Raw genomic sequence first — 22,376 nt, forward strand, 5'->3', positions numbered from 1 at the left:
ACCTATCAGGTTTTCTGGGAGCAGGAGGTAAAGAGTCAGGAGCCAGGCAAGATTCCGAGAAGGCATCATCTACAATGTCCAGTACAGGAGGGATAGCTAAAGGCCTGTGTTGAGGCAGGAGTAAGAATTCCCTAAGCCTCTTTTTGGAGTCAGAGTAATCCTGGCTTTCCCAGTGGAAATGCTCCCTAATAGTATGCAAGGTTTCACCAAAAGAGAAATCCTCTGGAGGGGAAGCAGAGGGAATGGAGTCTTCTGCATCAGAATCATCATAGGTAGATAATGGCAAATCCTGGTCATCAGAGAAAACAGAAATTTCAGAATCCTGATCAGAAGAATCAGAAGGAAAATCAGTCATATGTCTCTTAGAGGGGGAAGTGTGGCTTCCCCTGATTAGAGTAATAAGGTCCTCAGCCATTCTTATCATTTGTTTTTTAGGCATAGGGGCCTGACCATGCGGTCTGGGCGTCATTTTTTTTTAAGCATAGATCAAGTTTTAGGCCTAGAAGAAGAAGATTGCGTCGGTTTAATATGCAAGTCAGTAGGTCTGAGTACACCCTCAGAAGCCGGTGCCTGCACAGCGGCTCTGAACCCATCCACGGTAGAGACCTCCGCAGGTTCCACAGTAGAAGAAGCATCTTGCGGCATACTGGACTCTGAATGGGTCTCAGTAGAGGCCTGCGAATCTGAAGTAGCGGGTAACAGGGGCTGCAAAAGCGCCTCACTGAGTACCGGCGAACTGGTGACTAGCTTAGGAGAAGCGTCGTCAGCAGCTTTGGACCTAAGCGGTCTGTCTCTGTCTTTATCTTTGTGTTTTTTGAGAATATCGGTAGTCAGGTGGCTTACCGAAGCCATTTCTGGATAATTGAACTGAATACCAAAATATTTAGAAGCGTAAATGAATTGAAGACGAATAGTTCATTGATTAAATAGGGCACAAAACCGACAGCGAGGTATGGCGTGGTCTGGGCCAAGGCAAGGAATGCAGTACGAATGGAAATCTTTATGAGGTATTTGCTTTCCACAAGAAATACAATTATTAACTTTTACTGACATCGGTTTAGAGCAAGAAAAAGTTTCCCCAATGGGGTACTTAGCTTAGTTGAAGACTTCGGTTCTGAAACTTGAAAGCGAAAATTTCAGGAGTCGGCCGACCAGCACTTGGAAACTGCTTCTGCTTTGGGCACCGCACGGTAAGAAAGACTGTTAAAATGGCATCAGCTGCATGCTTTATACCCCTGACTACCTGACGTCATGGAAGATGAGACAGCAACCGACGCAGGACCCAAGAGTTTGATAATCAGGCTGACTGATGTGATGACTGCAACAGTGAAACACGAAGAACATCAAGATACCACAAGGGTAGTAAGTTAGAAAATACTAACAATGGTAAGAAATAGATACCTGCGGGTAGAACAGAAACAATATAGGTATCAAGAACAGACTATAAACAGGAAACAACTTTTACAAAAAATTGTAAATATATCAGAAAAATCACTTAGCTGGAGAGATCGGTGAAATGCTGCTATATGGCTGCGCGGCAAACAAGATCTGAAGTAACTGAGCAAAGGGCATTGTGGTTAGCAGCTTAGCTCAAGAGTATTTTTGTGCATGCAAGCTTGGTATAAGGCCAATTTGGTTCCGAGGGCTCGGATCCAAACCCATCAGTGATGAACAGGAAGAAGATTAACAACTTCAGATAGGATATTAGTGAGCCAGCAAAGGAACTAAGGCCAGTATTCAAAGACAGGCCTGGTGTCAGAGGTAAGGGTGGGTGAAAACAGACTTGTTAGAGCAATGGAATAAACCAGTGACTCAGAGGCACAATAGCGACAATAAGGAAGGACACACACACACACACACACACACACACACACACACACACACACACACACACACACACACACAAAACCATCCCTCTTATCTGTTCTTGAGTTAAAAGAATGTCTCTGTTGTCTGCCCCATCTCTCGTAAACCACAAATGATTACAGTCAAGTCAGTCAGTAATGACACTCATTAGAGTTTCATTCTTCTTAGTGTTCAGACAATGCATTATGATGCAAAACATGTTGCTCAATTAACTAGAAGTGGATTACAGTAATATTTAGGAAGAGACCCTGGTGTCGTCTAGTGTTCCCAGCTTTGACTGTAAGATGTGAGCATGGCCCTCATATGTCACAAATCATTACAGTGGGTCAATAATGACAGACATTAGAGTTTCAGTGTTATTCAGTATTATCCCTGGTACCTAGTGTCCCTCCCTACATTGTACTGCACAACCTGTTGTTCTATGAACTTTTGATGTGACTTAATGATAAGTGTAGCAGTCCCTAGTTTCTACTGCCCCTCCCCCAGTGTTGCAGGATTTGTTCATTAGTCAAGGGGAGGTTAGGTAAGGCAGCCACCCCCCCACACAAATACACAATCACACACACACACACACACACACACACACACACACACACACACACACACACACACACACACACACACACCTTACTTTTCCCCTTACTAACCCCCCTACTGTGATCACACACACACACACACACACACACACACACACACACACACACACACACACACTGCACTACCTTACCTTGAAAGCAGTCTTTCCCTTTGAGAGTAATGGGTGAAACAAACTTTTGGCTGAGTTAATTAACAAAGCCATCAGCAAGGATTTATTAGGCAGTGTGGTTCTATGAATTGCTTGGCTGGGTCACTTATTACAGGCATTCCTGAGGGAGAGCACATGGCTAGTCATATACAAGCTCCACTGGAAAGCCTCCTTGGCATTTGCAGTAGGCCAGAGGGACAGGCAGCCCACTGTGGTTCTCGACATCTGTGACGTAAACACTGTGGGAGACCTGTCTAAGAATCAGAAATGGCTACTGCCAGTAGTAAAAAGGGCTTGCTTACTGCTGGTGGTAACATTTTAGAATCTTGGCCTATATTTGTTCACAATAATGCATATTTGTTAAATTAACAAATATTCAATTAAGGGGTTCTAGTACTTCATTGTTAATATACATGCTACATGCTTACTTACATACTTAAGATACTGCAAAAATGGCTGCTACTTTAAGATGTGCAATAGCACATTATGCTATGACATTTCTGGCTAAACTCGTGGGAATGTATGCATGCTTCTATGTGGCAGGTTTATTTTCAAAAGAAATTTGCTGAGCTTTGCAAAGCTGCTTCACAAAAAGCAGCTTTAATCAGGTACTTTGCATTTCAGTGAAATCCCAATGCACCACACAGTTCTAGATGTGAGAGGGTATAGCTCACTATGAACAGTGTTTATGGAAAAAGGGACATTTACCCAGATAGGAAAATTTACCCCAAGACAAGGGTAAGTAAACTTTTATTTGTAGGGTGATACATAAAAATGATGCATAATGTCATGAAAGTTCAAATACCAAAAATGACTTAATGGCTTTAATAAGTATCAAGTGAAAACATCAGGCCCAAATATAACAAAAATCATTTGAAACAGAAATCCAAAATAAAAAATGAAGTCAGTTTGCTTAATGCGCTGTTTATTTCATACAAGTTTCACAATGTTGTTGTACTATATTTGTGATCTTGCTGTGCTTGTTGTATAAAAGCTGCATTAGGAATGTGCTGTGTCAGAATACTGATACAGCTGCTGAACATGCCTCTCAGTTGTCCAGATTTTCATAGAATGTCCAGATTTTGCCTCATATTTTGGTGTGCTCCTCATAGAATGTGTGGTTTTCTGGCTATCACTGTGGATTGAATTAATTAAATAATGTTAATAACATTTACGTTTCAGAGTTGATACCCTTCAAAAATGCATGTTAACACAAAACCTGTTATTGAAACATTTAAACTTTATTCCTATTTTGGGCTTTTGCCCCCCACCGATAATTTAGGCTTTGTCTAGATTTCTTGCACCGTGGAGTTGAGAGGTATGTGCTGTACCACTGCAATAATGTTAACATAATTCAGGGTCACAGCACAGAATTAACAGTCCTTATGTGAGCTACATTTAAGTGGTAATGGCTAAGATATGGATCTTCTGGACAGTATTTTAAAACTTCTATTATACGAGTATAGCTAGAAAAGTCTGACTCAAGAGTGTGGTGTTCCACACAGTCTGAGCTCTAAGGTTAGTCTCCGATATCGCACTGAATCAAGTGATGTTATCAGACACCATGTGAGCCTTTCCTGTAAATGTTGCTGGTGACGGAGAGAAATGAAAGTTGATGGTGAAGTTATGTTAACTATTACACTGAAGCTTCTATTTTTTAATATCTTAAATAAGAGGGGACAGAACTGAATTAGGCCTGTATGATTCTGTTTTGTTAGATGGTCCTCGTTTGTATATAAGAGATGGATGTATTTCAGGGATGCCTGCCGGTGGAAAGGAAGACATTAGTAATATGCTTGAGGGGAATGGATGTAAAGGTACCAAATGGATCAGTATGAAGCACTAACTACTTAGATCAGCACAGTGGTTTGGAGCAAACAGCCATACTCCATATTCTTAACATACTTTTTGTTAAGCCATCTCGGAAATATTCCTACTCCAGGAACCTCAACTATCCAGCACATAGTTCTGTAGAAAGTAGTGGCAGAGGGATATTTTCTAAAATGTGCTGTTTTATGATTACAGGGGAATCAGCTGAAAAGGATAAGCATATTTTTTATGTAAATGGCAACATTTTTTGATAAGTACATAAAACTTTGATGGCTGGATGGGAAATGTGGGTTGAGTACAAAATAGTTATTTTTGGCCATGTTCCTGTTTTGAAATGCTGCCCATTCTGAAGTTGTAGGACTAACAGGGAAGGCACATTTTATGAAAAATGGAAAAAAAGCGCTAATGTAAAATAAATGGTCATTTGTGATCTTTGACTGGGAATCGGGATATGGCTTCCTAATGACCCATCGTACACCAGATCAGTGGACACATTTCCCCAGGAGGATCCGCTGTTATCAGGGAGATAATGACAATACAGTGCTATCATCAAAATATCACGATTGCTGGTAACATAAGCAAATGCGCCACACCATCTGCTGGAAAATGCCTTGACCTCAGTGTTGAGGGTGTATCTGCATTTGGTAGCACTCAAGCAGTGGGTAGGGTAACAATATTGGTATGTGAAAGCACCAACTCTAAACAAAACTAAAGTGTTGCTGTTTTCAGGGGTAAAAAAACAGGAGTCAAATGGTAATGTGAACTAATGCACCATGCCATGTATTTTAAGTTAGCAATGGAATTGAGACTGTCAGAAATGTGGATGCACATAGGCACCAGCATTTCTGATTGCATTTATCTTGTTATCTTACAGATGCAGTAGAATGAATTGTCTCCATGTTCTCCATTGAGCCAGCTATAGTCACCAACATGTATGACAGCTGTCACAGAACCACGTCTCAAATCCCTTTAAAGATTACTGATTGCAGTGATAGCAGTTTATTAATAGATCCAAATGGAAACCTTAGTCACATCTGCGATGAAAAGGATTAGAAAGCCCTTACTGGGCAAGTCCTACCCCTTTTCTCCTTAGTCGAGGGCTGTCTTTCACTGAAATCTTTTCACTTCTACACCCCCCCCCCAAATACATGTCCAGTTATGCTTCTGAATAACAACAAAAAATAGCATGAAAAAGGATGTAAATGCAAACACTGTTGTCATCATACCTCTCAAACTCTTAGGGGAAGAAATCTGGAGAAAGCCTGACATAATGGGGGGACAAAGGCCAAAAAACAGGGACAGATTTTAAATACTGCTCTTATAAACTCAGAATAACAGGATTTGTGTTAGCATGCATTTTTCTGAAGGATATCCTTTCTGAAGGATATGAAGTCTGAAACTCAAATGCATGTCATTATTTAGTGACTTTAATCTTCAGATCATCCCAACGATTTGTCAAAAATACACAAATTTTATGAGGAACAGACTAAAAATATGAGGCAAAAATGTGGGCATTCTGTGAAAATCTGTACGGTTGAGAGGTATGGCCCTTGTCTTGCTGAAATCTAACACGTTGAGAATATGGTGGGTGTGGAATATCAGAAGTTCACAACTGTAGTTTAGTATATAACCACAAAAATGAAGCATTACGTACGTTGTTAAACAGTATCTATTTAACTTCTGTAAGTATGAAAGAAATGTGTATGAGATACAGGAACAAACATTTCTTCCAGTAACTGCCTTCAGTAGTATAAAGCAAAACCAGTTAATTCTGTACTGACTGCCTAAAGACCATACTTCAATAATTTGTCCTATAGTAAGAAACAAGCTATAAAAGATATTTCCTTACAATCCAGATTTCTCTTTGACCTGTCACCATAAAGTTTGTTAACAACTGCATATTAAGGATAAATAGTTACATGAGCCCTGGGAGTTTCAAGTATAATATACTACCAGTTAGGGAAAATAGTCTCTGTCCAATAAAATAAGTACTGCAGAACAAAAAATAGCTAAAATATATGTGGTACAGAAATAATAAATTAGCAGGCAATAGGCATGTAAAACACTCTACTGAGCTTTATTAATGTGAATTCTATTACTTATACAATATTACTAGGCATCAAAAATAATGTTTTTTGCAGAAGTATTCTACTTTTCCAGAATTAACAGACTTTAATTTACAGTTCGTGAAAACAATTTGCCTCTACTTCCAAGGTCTGATCTTAAAAGATTTAGGGTGGTATTCGGATATATGCTATGCAATTGTGTAAGCCTGATACGCAGTCAAAGCCATATACCAGGGCCCTGTGCACCTAACAGAAGCAGGCAAACACCCAAGAGCAGCTGCAAATACTACTGCATTCCTAGAAATGTCCAGATGAACAGTATTTATGCAAATGACTTGGCCATGTATCTTCCATTAATCTCGGTCATGTGAAATACAGAGGAAAGTGTGCCTTCTAAGGTACGTACTTATAAGTGCAAAGTCAGTAACCCAGCAACTGATGTCCTTAAACTGGAGATGAGCTCAGTACACCATGGATGAACAACATCATCATTCCATGAAATGTCATAGCCTAAAACAATACATTTAACAAAGGGATGCACGGGAACATATTACTGATGCTTAAAATTCAGACAAGCATACTGTAGCATCTACACTCATCGTGCCCACAACACAGTGGCAACAAAGCAATCTAACTAGAGGTATGGAAACCCTCTGCAGACTGCTTCATTACAATATTAAATCAATTGTGCAAACTATTTGCCCATGACAAGTGGGATGGTAATTTTCTTGAACTGCCCCCACCCATGTCTCTGGAATGTATAGTAAGTGGGAGAAAACTTTGCACCTCTAGTAACCCTGCTAAATCAGTAGGAACAGGACAGAGAACCCACTGAGTATACATAAATCTGTGTGCACAGTTATAGGTACTGATACTTGCAATATGCATTTATATTTTGACAGGGTCCATAATGATAGTCATATCGTTTACCAGCATCATCATCTTCTTCTTTCGGCTGCTCCCGTTAGGGGTCGCCACAGCAGATCAACTGTTTCCATTTCTTCCTGTCCTCTGCATCTTGCTCTGTCACACCAGCCACCTGCATAGTCTCTCTCACCACATCCATAAACCTTATCTTAGGCCTTAGGCCTCCCTCTTTTCCTGTTAACCTGGCAGCTTCATCCTTAGCATCTTTTTCCCAATATACTCTGCATCCCTCCTCAGCACATGTCCAAACCAACGTAATCTTGCTTCTCTGGCTTTGTCGCCAAATCTTCCAACCTGGGTTGAGCCTCTACTATACTTATTCTTAACCCTGTCCATCCTCTTCACACCCAGTGCAAATCTTAACATCTTCAACTCTGCCACGTCAAGCTCAGACTCCTGCCTTTTTGTCAATGCCACTGTCTCCAACTCATATAACATAACTGGTCTCACTACCCTCTTGTAGACCTTCCCTTTCACTCTTACTGGTACTCATCTGTCACAAATCACTTTACCAGCATATCCTCCCATATTGCTCCACCAATAAATACATCTCTACAAGAAGCACTCCAAATGTATCATAGACACCATCAAAATGCAACAAGAAACAAGCATGTCTTTAGTGGGCACTGACAAATAGCAGGATCCTGAGTGACAACAAAAAACTGTGCTGACTGCTTACTGTCTCAAACCACAGCTCATTCAGACACCCACAATACTGTGCAGTGCACAGTTCTGTACACACTATCCTAGCACCAAAGTAAAATAGTAGGAGAACCCATGGGTGCTATGTCACTAACTGCCCTGTCACACAGGTAAAGCTGTTGTTACCACAGTATGCAAGTGCAGAGGTACAACTCTACATCTGTCACATCAGACTATTTATATAGTCTTTGTATGATGTCTTGGGACTGTACTGCTGCAAAGGCATACATAATCTGCAGTTTCATTGTGGAAATGTTTAGCCATTCATATTGTGATGAATGACACATGTTGGGTTGCCAGAACTAGAATGACACCATATTGTGCATAATACATGTATACTGCCTTAAGTTTTATTCAAGTGCTTACTTGCCTCCTATGCATTATTATAACAAGTTAAAATGAAGCACAAGAGAACTATATATATATATATATATATATATGTGTGTATGTGTGTGCGTGTGTGTCTGTGTACATAAATATATATATATATATATATATATATATATATATATATATACATACACACACACACACACACACACACACACACACACACACACACACACACATATAGGTATAAATATGTCTATGATGTTCCATTTAATGTCCACATTCCTAAAGCAATAGACATTGACCCTACAAGATCAAATGTAACAAAAACGAAAACAAACCTAAACTAATAAAAACAAATTTTATGCACAACTCTCACACCCCGTTACATGCATGTAAAAGTTCTGAGACTGTACAAGAATGGGGAAAAAGCAAATTCCTTGGCAGTTTTGAATCATATGAGATTTAGGTTTCGTAAGCTGGCAAAAGAAAACGCTCAACATTCTGAATGCTCAGTGTAATGAATGGTTCCTATTTCTCTAGCTATCTGTATGTTTTAAATAGCCTATGCACCAGAAAATGGTTGAGACTAGAAAGTCAAGTGATTAATTTTCGGATGACCCTAATCATTGATTCATAATATTGAAACAGTATATAAGCAATATGTGTAGTGAATACTGAGCAGGTTAGGAAGCTAATCATGAACTTATGGATATAGAGCACATTTATTTATTTATTTATTTATTTATTGACATTTGTTAACCGGGTTTGTCCAACTGGGCTTGTGGCCCATTTTCAGTGGAGACCTGAGGAGAAAAGCTCCAGTAATACATTTTAAAACAAGTACAATTTTAAACAATATTGATATAATAGCAGTTATATCAAAACGATTCACATATGTTGAGACACATGCATAAAGTTAAAGTTGCATTAAAAAGAAGCTAAGTAACAATTTTACATTGATATAGTTCAATAGGTCAACAATGAACATTTTTTGTTTGTATAAAATTGTGCAAATGCATAGTAGACACATTGGAGAGAGAGGTGTAATGATGTACTAAGTATGATCCTTTAGGGGGTACATAAAGGGAAGGAAGACTAGGTAGGGTCATGGCAAGGGCAGGTTCTAGAATTGAGAAAATAAGCTTTTAGTTAATTTTTAAACTGTGAGGTGTGGGAGATTGACTGTAAGTCAAGGGGAAGTTTGTTCCAAGCATGGGCAAGGGAGTGTTTGTAGAGTAGTTTTCCTACTGACCTTTTTGGGTGGTAGATATCAAGTAATTGTTGGTTAGACATACGTAGGGTCCAGGATGGGATGTAGATGGAGACTAAGGAAGATAGAGATGGACAGAAGGAGGGTTTATAAAGAATAGAGTGTAGCATATGAAATTGATAAGAGCAGAAACTGGGGAAGTTCAAGCCATTGAAGAGAGTTTAAAGAAATTCAGTGGTGTGAGTTGTATGGGGAGTTAGTAATGAATCTGGCTATTTTATGGTAAGTCTGCTGCCAGTTTGTTTAGACTGGAGGCCTGGATATTGGTAAGACCTGTGGTGGCGTATAAGAGGGAGGGGAGGAGGAGTGCCTGGCCCAGGGTAAGTCTAGATTCAGGGGTTAGGAATTTTTTGTTCCGGTATAGAAGACCTAGTTTCTGATTAGTTTTTTTTATACATTGGAGTATGTGTAGGTTGAACTTGAGTTCGTCATCGATAATGACCCCTAGGAGTTTTGTGTGGGTGTCAGGTTGGATATTTGTATTGTTAGAAGATGTAATAAAAAAGGAGGTTTTGTGATGAGAAAAAGAACGGGGAAGGAAAAGTAGGAGTTTGGTCTTTTTGGGATTTTGGATCAATAGGTTGAGAGAGAGCCATTGTTCAATGGATAGTAGGGCTTGTTGGGTCAGGGAATGTAGTTCAGGAATGTTATTTGAGATGGATATAAGTGTGGAATCGTTGGCATACTGAATACGGGAGGATTCTTTGCATGAGGTGTAAAGATCATTGGTGAAGATGTTAAACAAAATGGGTCCCAAGATGGAGCCTTGGGGAACACCAGTGGAGATGGGAAGGAAAGGTGAGGAGGATGAGAGCCATTTGACAGATTGTTCCCTGTCAGATAGGTAACTATTAAACCAGGCAAGTGCGGAGGGGGTAGGTGGAGATTTGCAAGTTTGGATAGTAGTAGAGGATGAGAGACAGTATCGAAGGCCTTGGAGAGATCTAGGAAGAGACAGGAAATGAGTGTATTGTTGTCTAGGGCCTCTGCAATGATATGAGTGAAGGAGAGGAGGGCAGTGGTGGTGCTGAGGTGAGGACAAAATCCATGTTGGGTAGGGGTAAGTAAGTGGTGTGTGAGGAGGTGATTGAGAAGCTGTGAGTGAATACATTTTTCTAATATCTTGGAGAGGGGGGACAGAATGGCAATAGGTCAGTAGTTTGAGGGGTCAGTGGAGTTTCCACCTTTATGAAGAGGGATAGTGAAGAAAGATTTCAAAAGGGTGGGGACAGTTGATTCCAGAATAGATCGATTAATTAGTATAGATACAGGATAGGCAATTGAGTCAGCAGCAAGTTTGAGGAATGTAGGAGATAGATTGTCAGTGGAAGGAGAGCAAGTTTTTAGCTTGAGTAGTAGAGATTCGATGTAAGTAATGGGAACTGGCTCAAAAGAAAACAAAGTTGTGTTAGTGGGACTTGGAGAGGTGGGTGTCGAAGTAGAGTTTGGCTTAGAGGTTACCAGATTTTGGATGGAAGAGATAAAGTGTTTATTGAGGAGGGTAGCCTTTTCCTGAGAGGAAGAGTTAGGGTATGGGGAGGGATTAGAGGGCTTTCCAGGATAGAGGATGTTGTTGAGAGTTGACCAAAATTTTTGAGGATTGGATTTGTTGTTAAGCTGAGCAGAGCTATAGTATAAAGTACAGTTTTGTACCTACCATAAATGTAGATGTTCGAAGATCCACATTGCTGCAGTCCTTACACTTGGGTAGTCCGCTGTCCTCGGTCGGCCCGAATATCAAAGTATTAGGCTGACGTCGGTCAAGGCGCATAAGACTGACATCAGGACGTCAGGGTACATATGCGCATGACCGACGTCATATCCTCAGTCTTTTCTTGCCCCAGATGTCAGAAGACCCTAAACAAAAAGGTCAAAACCAAAAGACAACCAAAAAACAACCAAACACCTGTGTACTAACTATATGTACAATATATACAAAATTCACAATATGTACAACCCAAACCACACAACCGCCTCTAACTACAGAGGGGAAGGAGGGAGGGTAAATTGGACTGCAGCAATGTGGATCTTCGAACATCTACATTTATGGTAGGTACAAAACTGTACTATGTTCTTCATCTCACATTGCTGCAGTCCTTACACTTGGGTAGAATCCCAAAGCAGAGAAAAGGGAGGATGGCAAAACTATAATGCAGTAGGAGCTGCCAAAATGCCCTGTAAAATTGCAGTGGCAAAACCAGCCCTCGATTTAGAGTAAAGTGGAAGGTGGTAATGCTTAGAGAAGGTATGCACTGAACTCCAAGTAGCAGCCTCCAAAATATCTTTAGTTGCTACCCCCCTTAGAAAGGCTGTAGAAGTGGCAGTAGCCCTAGTGGAATGAGGCCTAATCCCAGCTGGAATCTCCTTACCATGATGGGAATAACAGAAAGCAATACAAAACCCAATCAACTTAGAAATAGTTTGTTTTGAAACAGGCTTGCCCTGAGAACTCAAAGCAAAAGAAACAAATAACTGCTGAGACTGCCTGAACCCTTTAGTTCTGCTCAAATAATATCGCAACTGCCTGTGTATATCCAATGTGTGCAAAATCTTTTCCCCTTTATTTTGGGGGTTCGCATAAAAGGTAGGCAAATGAATAGTTTGGTTTAAAGCCACACTATAAACCACTTTAGGCATAAAGGAAGGATTAGTACGCAAAGATACCCTATCCTTATGGAAAATTAAGAAAGGCTCAACTGCCATAAGGGCCTGTAATTCAGAAACCCTTCTCGCAGAGGTAATGGCCAACAAAAAAGCAGTCTTCCATGATAAATATTTCAACTCAGCAGTAGCTGCAGGCTCAAAAGGTTGTAGAGTGAGTTTCTCCAACACAAAATTGAGATCCCAAGCAGGAGTAGGAGCTCTCCGTGGGGTCTTATATTCTTTGCCCCTCTAAGGAATTGCTTAAACAAAGGATGAGTAAACAATGGTGGGTCACAGTCATAGTGAGCAGAAATTGCTGCAGCATGAATCTTAATAGAAGAGAAGGACAAGCCTTTGTCCAGTAACTCAGTAAGATATTGAAGAGCCACACTTAAATTAGGCTTAGAAACATCAAATGCTTTTGCTGCACTCCAAAATAAAAATCTCTTCCATTTATCTGCGTACACTTTCCTTGTACTAGGCCTTCTGGCCTCCAAAATAACATTCAAAACTTGCTGTGGAAGCTGAGACCCTCCAGGGTTTAAAACAGAATATGCCAGGCTGTCAGGTGAAGAGAGTGAAGTTTGACATTGAGTAAATGACTGTTCTCCTGAGACAGCAGGTGTGGAATCGAAGGTAAAGGCCATGGAGGCTCCTGTACCAGACTTCTCAGTAGTGGGTACCAGTGCTGTCGAGGCCAATCTGGAGCTATTAAAATCATCTTTGGCTTGTCCTGTCTGACCTTCAGAAGTACCTTTGGGAGGAGAGGCAGAGGTGGAAAGGCATACACATGAAGATTGCTCCAATTGAATGAAAGAGCATCCACTTTCCAGGCTGTGGGATGAAAACTTTTGTGCAAAACTTTGGCAGCTGGTAGTTTAGTGGAGAAGCGAACAGATCTATGTCTGGAGTTCCCCATGACACTGTCAATTTCTGAAAAACTTGAGGATCCAATTTCCACTGTGGGGATCCATTATTTGTCTGCTCAACACATCTGCTAAGGAGTTCTGTGCTCGGCAGAAACCTTGCCTGAAGATTTAGCTGTAAACTGAGAGCAGTCTCCCACAAAATCATTGCTTGTCTGCACAGAGGATAAGAATGTGTTCCCCCTTGCTTGTTGATGTACCACATGACAGTTGTGTTGTCTGTTAGAATCAACACCTGCCCTGGAAGAAGTAAATCCTTGAAAGCTATTAATGCAAATTGGACTGCTAACATCTCCTTCAAGTTGATATGTAGATGTAGAAGTCTGGCAGGCCACGTGTCTTGTATCCACTTTCCATTTAGATGAGCTCCCCAAGCTTTGTCTGAGGCATCTGTCGTTAGAATCTGACTCGCCTCTGGCCGGGTCACAGAGAGTCCCTTGTTTAGGTGACATTCCTGAGCCCACCACAAAAATTCCTTTTGAATGCAAGGTATTATCTGAATGACAGTGTCCATATCTTGGCAGTGCTGTGTCCATACATTTTGAGATACCATTGTAGCTTCCTCATATGCAGTTTGGCATTGGGAAGCACCAGAATACAAGATGCCATGAACCCCAAGGCTTGAAGGACTGTCCTTGCAGTCAGCCTGGACTGATGAGACAATTGATGGAAGTAAAGAGAAAGATTCTTTTGTTTGTCCGGGGTCAAAAGGCCATCTGGGATGCTGTATTCAGTCTCACACCCAGAAAGCACATGTCCTGAGAGGGTACTAGACTGGACTTTATTTCGTTCACAGAATACCCCAGGCATCTTAGCACTGCTATCACATAATGTAGATGATGAAGAAGTTCGTCCTTTCCTTGAGCCAGAATCAGGCAATCGTCCAAATAAGGATAGATCTGTATTCCTCTTAGCCTGAAGAAAGCTATCACTGGAGCCAGAACCTTCGTGAACACTCTGGGTGCAGTAGATAAGCCAAAGGGCAATGCAGAGAACTGATAATGAGAAGTCCCAGCCCGAAAACGTAGATACTTCCTGCAACTTAGCCTGATAGGAACATGAAGGTAAGCCTCCTTGAGATCCAGAGTCACCATCCAGTGATCTTTGCCCAGCAGAGGTAAAAGCTGTTGTAACGTCAACATTTTGAACTTGGGAATGTCCAGATAAGTGTTGAGGATAGATAAATCCACGTGTTCCCCTTCTTTGGTACTAGGAACAGGCGAGAATAAAATCCTAGGCCCACTTCTGACAGAGGGACCGGTTGTATGGCCCCTATTTGGAGCAGCAGAGAAATCTGTTTGTGAGCCTCTATTCTTTGCTGAGGAGGAACGTCCGGCATGCCTTTGAAAGGAGGCAAGGAATGGAAATAAAACCTGTAACCTTGGTGTATGATATCCAATACCCATCTGTCTTGGGTAATTAAACTCCAATTTTCCTTGAAAAGTGCCAACCTTCCTCCCAAAGGTGCTGCCAGACGAGAAGGCTCTGGCAGCTGAAAAGGTAGGTCATTGGGTCTGTTTACGAAAGGACTGACCCCTACCCTCACCCGAAGACTGTGCAGGTGAACTCCCTGTTCTAGGCCTGAAAGAGCCCTGAGCTCTGCCCCTACCACGTCTAGACCTACCCCTAGACTGGGAATCATAAGAAGGATACGTCCACCCCTTGGTAGGCCAATTTCTGCTAAACTTCGGAGGCTGAACCTGCAAAAAATCTTTAACAGTCTGCATAGACTTAGCCTTGTCTTCCATTTTCTTTAAGACTGCCTCAACAGGTGAACCAAACAACACATCAGATTGTAAAGGAGCATCTAAAATCCTTGTCTTAACATGGTCAGATAAATTCTGATCCCTCAGCCAGGCGTGCCTGCGAAGAACTGACCCAGTGGCAGCCACCCTAGACGAGGCCTGTACAGCATCAAAACCACATTGCAAAGAATGCTTACCCACTTGTTCAGAGACATGTACCAAATCTTGTAACTCTTTACACTCAATACCTTCTGCCAGAGCATCTACCTTAGACTTCAACTGAGAAAGTAGATAGTTTTGGTATTTCAACATGTGAAACTGGCAATTCAGAGCCCTCATAGCTAGGGTGGAAGAAGTATAGACTTTCTTTCCCCATCTATCCAAAGCCCTGGCCTCTTTATCTGGAGGAACCGGATTTTTAACAACAGAAGCCTTAACACCCTTAGGCCTCTGACTAACAGTTTCTGGGTCCGCCCTAGGACTCTTAAAAAGATACTTATGAGCTTCAGGCACCCTATAATACCTATCCGGTTTAACAGGAGCAGGAGGCAAAGAATCAGGATTAAGAGAAGCCTCTGCAAACACATCCTCCACAACATCCAGAACAGGAGGTATTGCCAAAGGCCTATGCTGGGGTAAAAACAAAAATTCCCTAAGCCTTTTCCTGGAATCAGAGAAGTCCTGACCTTCCCACTTAAAATGCTCCCTCATGGAATGAAGAGTCTCTGAAAAGAAAAATCCTCAGGAGGAGAAGCAGAAGGAGTAGAATCATCCACATCAGAATCAGAATAAGGAGAATACTCCTGCAAGTCTTCAGCCGAAGACTCTGAAACATCTGAAGCCTGCTCAAAACTCCCCAACTCAGGTTCCACCCTAGGCCTCTTATCAGGAGGGGGCAAAGAACCTCTAATCAAAGTAATCAAATCTTCTGCCATTTTAGGCATATGCTTCTTGGGCACAGATCCTGAAGAACTAGGAGTGACACCAACTGAAGCTAAACCTGGCCTGCCTCTGGGAGAAGCCTTGGAAACAGAAGGAGATGGCCTAACCACCCTAGGAAGGGAGGGGAGTACAGTAACCTGAGAAGCCCCTTCAGCCTGACCTGCCTCCTGAGAGGACACATCCTGCAATAACAAGGTCTCCCCCTGGGACTCCAGAGAAACCTCCGGTGGAACCACTGGCTCCACCAACACCTCTAAAGAACCGGCGTCCGGTACGGACGACTCGTCTTGCCTGGGCTTAGCTGCTTTATCCTTGCGCTTCTTCGAAGAAGCGGACGTCGGAGCATCCGACGGCATATTATAATTGCACCGCTTCCCGAAGACTAACCTGGCACAATCTAACCTTCTCTTACTAGTGCGCTTATTGAATCTAGCACAAAAGCGACACCCAACAACGTCGTGCTCAGGCCCTAAACAAGGAATACACAAAGTATGATAATCTCTATGCGGTATCTGTTTCCCACAAGAAATACAGTTATTCACTTTTTCTGACATCCGGTAAACCACTGAGGCAAGAAAAAACTAAAATATTCCCCAACGGGGTACTTAGCCAACTTTGACTCGGTCTGAAACTCCGAATTCAAAAAATTTCAGAACGCCGAACGGCACTTGCAACGCTGCTTCTGCATTGGACCATGCGGCAAAAAAGACTGAGGATATGACGTCGGTCATGCGCATATGTACCCTGACGTCCTGATGTCAGTCTTATGCGCCTTGACCGACGTCAGCCTAATACTTTGATATTCGGGCCGACCGAGGACAGCGGACTACCCAAGTGTAAGGACTGCAGCAATGTGAGATGAAGAACATCTTTTTGTCATTAGTTGTATGTTTTTTTTGAAAGGTTCCTCAGTTGCCTGTATTTTTGAAGAAAAGGTGGTTGTTTAGTTTTAGTCCAGGTTTTCCAAGCATGATCTCTTTGTTTCATAAGGGACCTAGTCTCTTTGGAGAGCCAGGGAGCACGGTTTGATTTTACTCTGATCTTCCTAGAGGGAGCTAAGGAGTTTAGAGTATTCATGAAGATGCTATTGAAAGTGCTTACAGCATCGTTTAGGGGGAGGTGTTTTAGAATTGTACCTAGAACTGTGGGCACAGTGTCTCTGACATCCAAATCTCCAAAAGGAGGAGATATCTTGTAACAGAATGCTATGTCCATAACTTGGAAAAAGTGAATAAAGGAAAGAAGTACAGGGCATCGAAGAAAAAGTTAACTACATGACATAAAGGTAAGGCAGTGATGGTGACACTTATAGACTCCACAAAACTGTATTAGTATGAGGCAACTAGAAGTACCTGCAAGTAACACACCTGTGGAATTCTGAAATAGCTACAATGGCTCATGTTCAGTGTTGGACAGCCCCACGTTAAAGGGACTGGAGTAATGAAAACACAAGGGCAAGCACCATCTCTGAATGTTTTTTAGGATTAAAAATACTCAATGCCAATTTATACTATAAGTGCTTGATGTGAGAGAGATTACATAAATAAAAGCAAAATGTTCTTATAATGATAACATCTGATCTCCCAAGTGTGAAGATGTCAATTTGTCAATGATGACATCTAGATTCTTTACCATCTTCACAAATGCCATCCTGTCCCTAGTAGAAAAGTGGAATTTAAGGTTTACTGAAACACAAAGGAATGAGCACTCGTGAAGGACAACCCGCTCTGTTAATACACCCTAAACAATTAATGGGCACAATGCTGGGGTATGCATACATCTGATGAAGTAGAGTACATGATGAAAAAGTGTTGTAATGTTAAGTGTTTTGTGTTTGTGATCTTTTGCCTTACTTTGTTTAGAATAAAACTGTTTGCACCTTAACAGAGCGGGTTGTCCTTCACGAGTGCTCATTACTTTGGGTTTCACTGAATTTTTGTTTTCCGAGCACTTCCGTCTCTATTTTTGTGGTTGAGAATTTAAGGTTTGGGAATTAAAGTCCCTTAAGATGGCATGTAGTGCCATATCTAAGTCTTTGATGTTTTTAGTCTCTGATGACTGACAGCAATCCAGTTTTGGTTGTACTCCAAAATCTTCACCTTCAGAATCTGCAGTAGGCAAACTGTCCTGAGGAAACCGGAGGTAAAGCTGTGTATCATTAACCTAACAATAACACTGAAGACCTGTCCTCCTGATGAGTTCATCCAAGGAAAACCTATATTGAGTTCATCCAAGGAAAACATACATATAAAGGACAAAGAACCAAAACTGGAACCCGGTGGAACTCCAGATGTGGCAGTGAAGAAGATGCAGAACTTATCCCAGACACAATTCATTAAGTACACCATAACATGCAGTGGGGAAAAGCCCTTATAACTACTGCATGTTTGCAATCAGTCTGGTAGAATATTGTGAATGCAGAAGTCAGATCAAGGAGGACAAAACAGAAAAATACCACTGATTCCTCATTATTAGGAAGCCATTTGTAACCCATCTTATAGATGTCTCTGTACTATGTCCAATGAAGAAAAGACCAGAATGAATCCTGAATCGGAAATTCTTTAAGAATAAATTCAAGCTCTGAGCAAATAACTTTTTCAATAATTTTTCCTATAAACAGGAGGTTTAAAATGGAGTAATAATTATCCAACTCATTAGGACCCAAGTTAGTCTTCAAAAATGGAGTGACCAAGGCCTTCTTTAAAACTGACAATAAAATCCTAGTAAATAAGAACATCAGACATCAAGCTAGTTTACTTTAATGTGTGTGTACTGAAGCTGTAGAAGTATAAATCCGATCGGATATATAATGGTATAGTGTAGGTCCACAACCCGGGCCTGCAGCACTTTACCTCTGAGCCCGTATGTCTACAATCAGATGCTGTGGTGTGCTCTGTGTTTAAATCACAGTTCATAAGGACCATGTACAGTCTTCATAGTATAAACCACAAACATGGGACTTTATACCATGTTTACAAAGATGAGGCTTGCTAGATGTTGCTGAAGCACCTACCAAGGGGAGAAAACGCTGAGATTTTAAGTATTTTCTTCTGATTTTTTGTTAAGTTTTACTTCTTTGCCGCCTACTTTTTGGCATTTTCTGGCTTGCTAAAGTTGGGAACATTACTCAAGCCCCAATACCCTAGCCCAAAGGTTCCTGGAGTTCATAAACTCAAATGCTATGGAACAACTTGTCACCATTCCCACAAGAGGTGAAAATATACTAGACCTGATCATCACAAACATGGGGACAAAATGCTCCACACCAGAAGTATATCCCTCATTGGTGAGATCAGACCATAAACTAATCTCACTGGAGATCCACATCCCGCCCCCACCCACAACAAAAAAGACCACAGTGAAGAACTTCTCAAAAGCCAACTTCACACTTCTTAAGACTGGTGTGGTATCCTTCAAGGCCCCTGAGCCATTGGAAACCACAACCCATGCTGCTGAATCCCTTACAAATGCTTTCTACGAGCACCTCCAGGATTGCATGGATCAAGCAATCCTAAGTAAAATCAAGACCCTTTCCACCAAAGGCAAGCACCCAATCTGGTGGACCCCAGCCATAAACAAACTTTACAACAAGAGGAGAAAGCTACTACAAGATAGAGCAAAATCCCTAAAAGGGAAGACATCTCTGATCAATACTAGTAAAAAACTACGATCACTCATAAAATCATCCAAGGCCAACTCTGAGAGAAAAATCGCCAAGGACTCAAAAGACAATCATAAGGCCTTCTTTAGCTATGTTAGAAATCTGGGTGGAAACTCCCAGATATGCTCAGAATTAGTCCAAAATGATACAAAAATCACTGAACCCACAGACATTGCAAACATACTGGCAGACAGGTTCAGTGAAAATTTCTCCCCAAAAGGAGAAATATCTATCCCAGCAGAGTGTAGCCTCCCAATCATCTCAAATGCCCAGGTGAGAGCTGCTCTCTCTAAAGCTAAAACACAGCATCAATGGGACCGGAGGGTGGTCCCGGCTGTGTTCTACACCAACTCAATGAGGAACTAAACCCACACATAAGGCTGCTGTTTAATCTTAGCCTTACCACAGGATACGCACTCCAAAGAGTGGCGACGGCAACTGTGGTCCCACTCCACAAAGGCGGTGCTTCTACGGACCCTGATAATTACCGCCCATAAGCTTAACAAGCCTGGTCTGCAAAGCTATGGAGAGGATCATAATGGAACTCATAAATAAAGACATAGGGGACCTACAGACATTGGATCCTACCCAATTCGGCTTTGTCAAGGGCAGATCATGCCTCTTGAACTTGGTTGACTTTTGAAACAGTCACCAAGGCCATTGATGAGGGTAAGGCAGTTCACACAGCCTACCTTGACCTTGCAAAAGCTTTCACACAATACCCCACTCGGGTATCATAGAAAAGCTCACCAGCTTAAATGTAAACCCATATGTCACAAGATGGGTTGCAAACTGGCTCAAGGACAGAACCCACAGGGTTAGAGTTGCTGGTGCCATGTCAGACTCCAAGCCGGTCACAAGCGGTGTCCCACAGGGCTCAGTCCTGGGCCCCCTCTTGTTCGGCATTTACTTTTCAGAAGTGCAGGCAAACATAGGAGGATTGTGGCTGACAAAGTTTGCAGATGACTGCAAACTGGGCGCCATAGTTGAAAATCCATCAGACACAGATATCCTTCAGAGAGGTCTCATAGAAACGGATAACTGGTGCCAGAGCCATGGCCTTAAGCTAAACGCCAAAAAATGTATAGTCATACCCTTTGGTAAAAACAAGGTAACCCCAAGTTACCACACAGGTGGCAATCCATTAAGCACAGAAGAGGTTATCAGGGACCTGGGGACCCAAGTTGACAGCAGCCTTTCTTTTGACACTCACATTGCCAAAGTGGTTAGGAGGACCTTCTACATTGCCCACCTGATTATGAAGGGATTCACATCCAGATCAAGGGAGGTCATTGTTCCCCTGTACTCTTCACTTATCAGACCAATGATTGAGTACAATGCCCCATTCGGAATGTATCTTACCCGACACCTGCAGCAATTGGAAAGACCCCAAAGGTTCCTCACCAAAAGGATATAGGGGCACAAAAATATGCCATATGCTGCCCGACTGAAGAAACTCCAGCTCTATTCAGTCGCATACCGTCTGCTCAGAGGTGACCTGTGCCTGACATACAAGACCATGTCCAACCTGGAATTAATGGACATGCTCCACCTCAAAAAATCCAAATCCACCAGAGCCACAAGAGCAAGAGACTTAAACCTCAACACGGATATAAATAGGATGTGCTGGAGGGACAGATTCATCACCCAGAGACTCCCTATGCTGTGGAACAGAATCCCGGTCCATGTGAGACAGAGCACTTCGTTGGTTCTGTTCAAGAGGAATCTTGACCAGTGGATGGGAGATCGTAGGTTTACCCCGGGGATCATCTCTGTATCACTGCTGGACAGAGGCACGGCAAACTAATGGGTATAGTATTCTTCAACCTAAGGGGTGGTGAAAGCCACACAACTCTGGCTAGGCTTATAAATGCCCTAGGGCAGATAGCCCAGTATGAACCTATGAACCTATATCTGTAACAGTAACAGTACTTGGAACACATCTAGAGCCTGTTTACTGCATTTCCTGTGTTGCACTTAATTTAAAATTGTTTTTTCTCTAAAAGCTGCATTTTACCTGATTTTGGCCTAGCACTCAAGTGTGGGGTAATTTATTGCACTGTTGTGATTATTTTGCTGCTTGTGTGTCTCTGCTACCTTTAAACTACAACAAAAAGAAAAAAAAAATCTTGCTTTTTTCCCACTTTCTGAAAGTTAAGAAAGTTCAGTTACAGATTTGCTGTTCTGAACTGTTTGGAAGTTTCTAGAAGGCCAGTGCTTGCTTGGGCTAAAGGGAAGTCTCTGTGTTCACCAGTGGGAGTGGTTAACACTGAACAGCCTGCCTGTCCCTGGAAGAGTGGTTACTACCTAGAAGCTGTAGTTTTATTGGCCATTTTGGGTCAATTCTAAGCTCCTTGATCTGTCTCTCTTAAAACCGGGCTGCTTCGTGGTTTTGGCGTCTTTTCAGGCTTGCTAGTTGTTGCTGAAGCACCTACCAAGGGGAGAAAATGCTGAGAGAAAAAAAATGAGCCACTTTTGTGATTTTAAGTATTTTCTTCTGATTTTTTGATAAGTTTTACTGCTTTGCCGCCTACTTTTTGGCATTTTCCGGCTTGCTAAAGTTTATATCTGTAACAGTAACAGTACTTGGAACACATCTAGAGCCTGTTACTGCCTTTCCTGTGTTGCACTTAATTTAAAATTTTTTTTTTTTCTCTAAAAACTGCATTTGACCTGATTTTGGCCTAGCACTCAAGTGTGGGGTCATTTATTGTACTGTT

The 22,376-nt window shown here is 41.7% G+C and overlaps 1 protein-coding gene across 5 annotated transcripts in view; it reads right to left on the reverse strand.

Moving 5' to 3' along the window:
• SMOC1 (SPARC related modular calcium binding 1) overlaps positions 1–22,376 on the reverse strand; it is a 1,430,756-nt gene that overhangs the window by 1,221,893 nt on the left and 186,487 nt on the right. The gene's annotated exons all lie outside the window — the stretch shown is intronic.

This window comes from Protopterus annectens, chromosome 6.part0, assembly GCF_019279795.1.
Source record: "Protopterus annectens isolate FY-2018-M chromosome 6.part0, PAN1.0, whole genome shotgun sequence".
Classification (NCBI taxonomy): domain Eukaryota; kingdom Metazoa; phylum Chordata; order Ceratodontiformes; family Protopteridae; genus Protopterus; species Protopterus annectens.